Raw genomic sequence first — 7,363 nt, forward strand, 5'->3', positions numbered from 1 at the left:
AATATTATTCATAACTATTGTGATTCTCAAGTCTTTGTTGTGATAATTAAATCACATAACAATTTGCCTCATAATAGATATAATATCAGGAAGGAAAATAGAGAATTCCTGGTAACATTAATATTAGTCTGACACATCACTCGAGGGGAAATATATTTTGTACTTTATCTGTGTTTCTGCTGGAGTGTAACTGAGCACTGTGAGACACACTGTACTGGACACTATATTAGAACACTATGACATCGTGGTGAACTAGATCATATATGAGTACGTTAAGACATCGTGATGTACTAAATCATATATCAGCACGTTAGGACATCATGGTGTAGATTTTATGATGTATCAAAGGCAATTAAATTTTGCTATAAATACATGATCAGCATTCCAAAGTATCTCACACTTACCTGGATAATCGTATTGATTTGCTGAGATTATTAGGCTGACATTATTAATAACCAGTTTCATTCTTATAATTAGCTGCGTAGCGGAGAGTTGAAAATAATGAGATTGGCAAATGTCTTTCCTGAATAATGTGTATAATGTATATTTACAAACTATGATAGAGTTAACCTACCATTATATTATATAGATGATTCAATCTGTTAACACTAATTGAAATAATTATTTACCATGATTCACTATATTGATTTTTTGAGGTTAAACAGACCTCGCTACCCTGCCTAAACACACGGAAAGTTGAAAAAAAAATCGTCAGAGTATTGTTGTCCGAGGCTGGACTGTACCAGACAATAGTTCCCACCAAGCCATTCTGCTTTTTATCTTCCTCTTAAAGAAAATAGCTGTCGTGATTTTACTTCGCAAAACTTAAAGGAAAAAAAAGCCTTTATTTCGTAATTGCTGTATACCTATAGAGGCAGCGTTGTGCGTGTTGCCTCGAGCGTTCTCTTTGTGTCCCAGGCTCGACTCTCTGACTCTTTCACTTTCATTTCTTTTATAAGGAGAAAAATATTAAGAATTTAGTAGCAGTGAAGAGGTGGTGTTATCGCGGTGTTGTTACTTTACTGCCATGATAAGAATGTTCCACTTCATTCCCTCTTACTATTACAACTCTAACCTTCCCCTCCCTCCCTTCCTCTACCGCACTCATTTTTCTTAATATCCTTCGTGTCAGGTGTCCTCGATAGGCAAAGTGAAGTCCTTTGCCTATAGGTTACGTGTGGTCAGTTGGGGAGGGGTTACCGTCACATGGGGTCTGCTCTCAGATAAAGCCTTCCGGTTCCTGGCCTGATCAACCGGGTAATTGGTGTCAGCTGTATGCAAACCAACTTGTACACCACAAACAGGCACACCAGTGACTGACATGAGGAACATATCAGGTACCCATTAAAAAACAGATCATTCTGACCTGAGCTGTCTGAGGGATTAATAGGAGTGTTATAGTGTACCATGACTTGCATCTGTACGGTTTTAGAATCTGAGGTCGTGTTGAATGAGGTTCTTGTTAAGGATGAAAATAAGAAGTTGAAAATTCAGCTGGATAAAAACATAGCAGTGAATGTGAAGTGGTTGGTGTTAGTGAAGGGTTACCAGCAGTGAGGAGCAGCTTGGCAGCCATAAAAAGTGGGAACTGGTTTCCAGCAAGGTAACATCAAAATAAGGAAGGTTAAAAGAGAGGTTTTGAAGGTAGTAAATCGCTTCTCTGTTCACCAGGGCGAATGTACTTCAGTTGTCAGTGAAGTTAAAAGTACCACTAATTGCCCTTGTAATAAAGATAAGAATATCCTTGAGGTCAGTGGCTCACAGGTAAGATATTTGGATGGTGCTTTCAGTAACAGAGATAGGAAGGTGAGATAGAGGGTGTGTTTCCCTGGAATTGGTGTTGATGACGTAGTCAACAGGTTGGATAATATCATGTCAGTGCTGGTGGAAACGATGTTGGGAAGGGCAGGAGACAGGAACTGCTGGATAAGTACAGGACAGCTATAGATTTAATTAGGTATAAGTGAGGGATCCCGATCATGATTAGCATCTTGCCTAGAAGGGGACGGGGTAATGAATGGATGTCTAGGGCAATTGGTTTAAATACTGACTAGACAGGTACTATAGTGAAGCTGCAATCCCATTCTTTGACGACTGGGACAAGTTCTATGGAAAACATGATATGTATGCAAGGGATGGGGTACATCTCTCTGGGGCAGGAGTGGTAGTGTTAACCAACTCGATCTAGGGGAGTGTTGCAGAGTTTTCTAAGACTGTAAACTGATAGAAGATAGATGTATGAGTGTATTTGTGGGAAACAGGTTGTGGCATGAGAGATGAAAACAGCAGATATTACCAAGATGCCTCAGGGATGTCTGTAAAAGATATCATTAATTATAAAGTTACTAATAAAAGTAAAAGAACTGGACAACATACATCTTGAGACAGTAGAGAGCAGTGAATGACTAGCTCCATTACGTTTTACTATACTAATAATAGGAGTGTAAGCAATAAGATGGATGAGCTAAGATTAACTGTATGTGCAGGAAGTATAGATATTTTTGGTATAACAGAGACTTTCAACCTGAAAGACAGAGAAATTTTTTTTGGATGCCACATACAAGGATGTAAATTATTCCACTGTTACACAGGTTTCTGCATTGTGGTACATTATTTTGTTGTGTACAAGTGAGTCATAAGTTTACGAATAGTATTATTAATTTGCATGCACTTTGGGTTAGCTTAACCTTTAAATTTAAGTTAAGTTACAGAGTGACTTATTTTCCAATGGAGTGTGAGTGTGAGTGTGAGTGGTCACGCGTGAACAGCTGAGTGATCATTCTTTCTGTTGGTCACGAGTCAGTTCAACACTCGACAGCTTAATAGTGAACTCCGGGTTAGCATGTTAAGACCAGCCACTTTGTGCTATGAGATTGTTTAGTTTCCATGATGTAAACATTAAATTTCCCGTTTTATTATTCTCAATCCCCTAAATATGTAATCTTATAATAACGATCTTGCCACTCGAGTGATACCATGTTGAGAATCTTTAGTTTACATTTCTCACTTCTATAAATAACATTTTTATTTCGTGTTTAAGCAATATTCTTAGTAATTACTAATCTGTGGAGCTGATCAACAGGAGTCGAAGACAGATTAACCAACCTGTTTTGTAGAAGCGATTTAGGTAATACCTGTTCACTAAGACACTATCGTAGAAACACTAATCTTAATGACGGTTTATAGGTCTTAAGAAATATAGATTTGTAAGAGACAACAGCAAAGGAAGAGGAAGGAAAACGTCTAGAGAACTGTAGTAAGATTTGGCAAGTGGTATTTATATTTTGCAAAAATCGCAAACAAGGGATACAAAATGCAATACAACCACAGGGAAGTTGAATGATAGCTAGACCTACAGTGTTGCAATCAACACATCATCAGGAGCTTGCAATGTTGCAGAAAAGAGAAGGTCTAGTCATACACGATCACAGGAAAGGCTTTTGTTGGAGTGAGGTAGACAGACTGCAGGCAGGAGGCAGGAAGTGCCCCCAGGCATACCAATACCCATAGACAAAAAGACTGAATATTATGGCATTAGAAAAACAGCCAGCCAACAAGCACTGACATTGTAATAGTAACTGAACAAACATGACATGTCAGGTATCAAAAAGAGTGATATAAATTACTCTACATACCAAGTATTGGTATCACTGGTAATTATCTCAGGAGTTTCTGCACCTCTAGAAAATGGGTTCATTTAAAGGGACCGATTTAAAGGGAGACGTATGTAAGTTATACAAAAGGAGACGCCTATAGCTTATGTATCCCACAAGCTTCTCAGATAGATGCTGAATAGATAAAATATAGCCCTCTTCCTTGAAATTACAGATGCCTCTCCCCTTTATATGCGTCCCTTTAAATGAACCCTTTTTCTAAAGGTGCGAAAATTCCTAAGACAATTACCAGGTCTATATGTATTTGGTATGTAAAGTTATTTATATCATGTCGGAGTCTGACTGAATTTTTGATAAATGCCATATTACTTTTGTTACGTTGCTATTATATTACATCAATGTTTGTGGACTGGCAATTTTCTACTCCTATAATGTTTAATCTTTCTGGCTGTGGGTATTGGTATGCCTGGGGGCACTTCCTGCCTCCTGCCTACAGCCTGTCTGCCTCACTTCAGAAAAAGCGCTTCCTGTGATCGTATCTGCGTGCACCTCCTCCTCTTTTCCGAAATATTGCAAGCTCCTGATGTGGTGATTGCAACAGGAAAGGCCTAGAGCTATCATTGTGTGTGTGTACTCACCTATTTGTACTCACCTATTTGTACTCACCTATTTGTGGTTGCAGGGGTCGAGTCCTAGCTCCTGGCCCCGCCTCTTCACCGGTTGCTACTAGACCCTCTCTCTCCCCGCTCCATGAGCTTTATCAAACCTCGTCTTAAAACTGTGTATGGTTCCTGGTTCCTGGATAATGAGAACCTTCAAAACTAGGGAGGCCAAGCCCATGATGACACTCTTCAGGTCACTTGTTCTATCTAGGCTGGAATATTGCTGCACTCTAACAGCACCTTTCAAGGCAGGTGAAATTGCCGACCTAGAAAATGTACAGAGAACTTTCACGGCGCGCATAACGGAGATAAAACACCTCAATTACTGGGAGCGCTTGAGGTTTCTAAACCTGTATTCCCTGGAACGCAGGAGGGAGAGATACATGATTATATACACCTGGAAAATCCTAGAGGGACTAGTACCGAACTTGCACACGAAAATCACTCACTACGAAAGCAAAAGACTTGGCAGACGATGCACCATCCCCCCAATGAAAAGCAGGGGTGTCACTAGCACGTTAAGAGACCATACAATAAGTGTCAGGGGCCCGAGACTGTTCAACTGCCTCCCAGCACACATAAGGGGGATTACCAACAGACCCCTGGCAGTCTTCAAGCTGGCACTGGACAAGCACCTAAAGTCAGTTCCTGATCAGCCGGGCTGTGGCTCGTACGTTGGTTTGCGTGCAGCCAGCAGCAACAGCCTGGTTGATCAGGCGCTGATCCACCAGGAGGCCTGGTCACAGACCGGGCCGCGGGGGCGTTGACCCCCGAAACTCTCTCCAGGTAAACTCCAGGTAAACTACGTCATTTTCTAGGCTATTCCACTGCCTTACAACTCTATGACTGAAGAAATACTTCCTACTATCTCTCTGACTCATTTGTGTCTTCAACTTCCAATTGTGGCCTCTTGTTTCTGTGTCCCCTCCCTGGAACATCCTGTCCTTGTCCACCTTGTCTATTCCACGCAGTATTTTATATGTCGTTATCATGTCTCCCCTGACCCTCCTGTCCTCCAGTGTCGTCAGGCCGATTTCCCTTAATCTTTCTTCATAGGACATTCCCCTTAGCTCTGGAACTAACCTTGTTGCAAACCTTTGTACTTTCTCTAGTTTCTTGACGTGCTTTATCAAGTGCGGGTTCCAAACAGGTGCTGCATACTCCAGTATGGGCCTGACATACACGGTGTACAGTGTCTTGAATGATTCCTTACTAAGGTGTCGGAATGCTGTTCTCAGGTTTGCCAGGCGCCCATATGCTGCAGCAGTTATCTGATTGATGTGTGCTTCCGGAGACGTGCTCGGTGTTATACTCACCCCAAGATCTTTCTCCTTGAGTGAGGTTTGCAGTCTTTGGCCACCTAGCCTATACTCTGTCTGTGGTCTTCTGTGCCCTTCCCCTATCTTCATGACTTTGCATTTGGCAGGATTAAATTCGAGAAGCCATTTGCTGGACCAGGTGTCCAGTCTGTCCAGGTCTCTTTGAAGTCCTGCCTGGTCCTCATCAGATTTAATTCTCCTCATTAACTTCACATCATCTGCAAACAGGGACACTTCTGAGTCTAACCCTTCCGTCATGTCGTTCACATATACCAAAAATAGCACTGGTAATAGGACCGACCCCTGTGGGACCCCGCTCGTCACAGGTGCCCACTGTGATACATCATTACGTACCATGACTCGTTGTTGCCTCCCTGTCAGGTATTCTCTGATCCATTGCAGTGCCCTTCCTGTTATATGCGCCTGATGCTCTAGCTTCTGCACTAATCTCTTGTGAGGAACTGTGTCAAAAGCCTTCTTGCAGTCCAAGAATATGCAATCAACCCACCCCTCTCTCTCTTGTCTTACTTCTGTTATTTTATCATAAAACTCCAGAAGGTTTGTGACACAGGATTTGCCTTCCGTGAATCCGTGCTGGTTGGCATTTATACTCCTGTTCCGTTCCAGGTGCTCCACCACTCTCCTCCTGATAATCTTCTCCATAATTTTGCATACTATACACGTCAATGACACAGGTCTATAGTTTAGTGCCTCTTTTCTGTCTCCTTTTTTGAAAATGGGAACTACATTTGCCGTCTTCCATACCTCAGGTAGTTGCCCAGTTTCCAGGGATGTGTTGAAGATTGTGGTAAGTGGTACGCACAACATATCTGCTCCCTCTCTAAGGACCCATGGAGAGATGTTGTCCGGTCCCATTGCCTTTGAGGTATCGATGTCCCTTAGCAGTTTCTTCACCTCCTCCTCATCTGTATGTATGTCGTCCAACACTTGTTGGTGTATTCCTTGTTGGTGTCCCCATCTGGTCTGTCCCCCCAGAGTCCTTCCTGTCTCTACTGTAAATACTTCCTTAAATCTCGTGTTGAGCTCCTCACATACCTTTTGATCGTTTCTTGTGAGTTCTCCACCTTCTTTCCTCAGCCTTATCACCTGGTCCTTGACTGTTGTCTTCCTCCTAATGTGGCTATACAGCAGTTTCGGGTCAGATTTGACTTTCGATGCTATGTCGTTTTCATACTGTCGCTGGGCCTCCCTCCTTATCTGCGCATACTCGTTTCTGGCTCTTCTACTAATCTCCTTGTTTTCCTGGGTCCTATGCCTCCTGTACCTTTTCCATTCTCTGTTGCACTTAGTTTTTGCCTCCCTACACCTTCGGGTAAACCAAGGACTCGTTTTGGTCTTCCTATTATTTCTGTTTCCCTTGGGAACAAAACTTTCCTCTGCCTCCTTGCACTTTGTTGCCACATATTCCATCATCTCGTTTACTGATTTTCCTACCATTTCTCTGTCCCACTGAACCTCCTGCAGGAAGTTTCTCATACCTGTGTAGTCCCCCCTTTTATAGTTTGGCCTGTCCCCTTCAGTTCCTGTTACCTTCTCCACTTGTAACTCTACTATATAGTCAAAACTCAGAACCACATGATCGCTAGCTCCAAGGGGCCTCTCGTAAGTGATGTCCTCGATGTCTGAACTGCTCAGGGTGAACACAAGATCCAGTCTTGCTGGCTCATCCTCCCCTCTCTCTCTGGTTGTGTCCCTGACATGTTGATGCATGAGGTTTTCAAGTACCACATCCATCATCTTGGCTCTC

This window comes from Cherax quadricarinatus, chromosome 22, assembly GCF_038502225.1.
Source record: "Cherax quadricarinatus isolate ZL_2023a chromosome 22, ASM3850222v1, whole genome shotgun sequence".
NCBI classification, from domain to species: Eukaryota; Metazoa; Arthropoda; class Malacostraca; order Decapoda; family Parastacidae; genus Cherax; species Cherax quadricarinatus.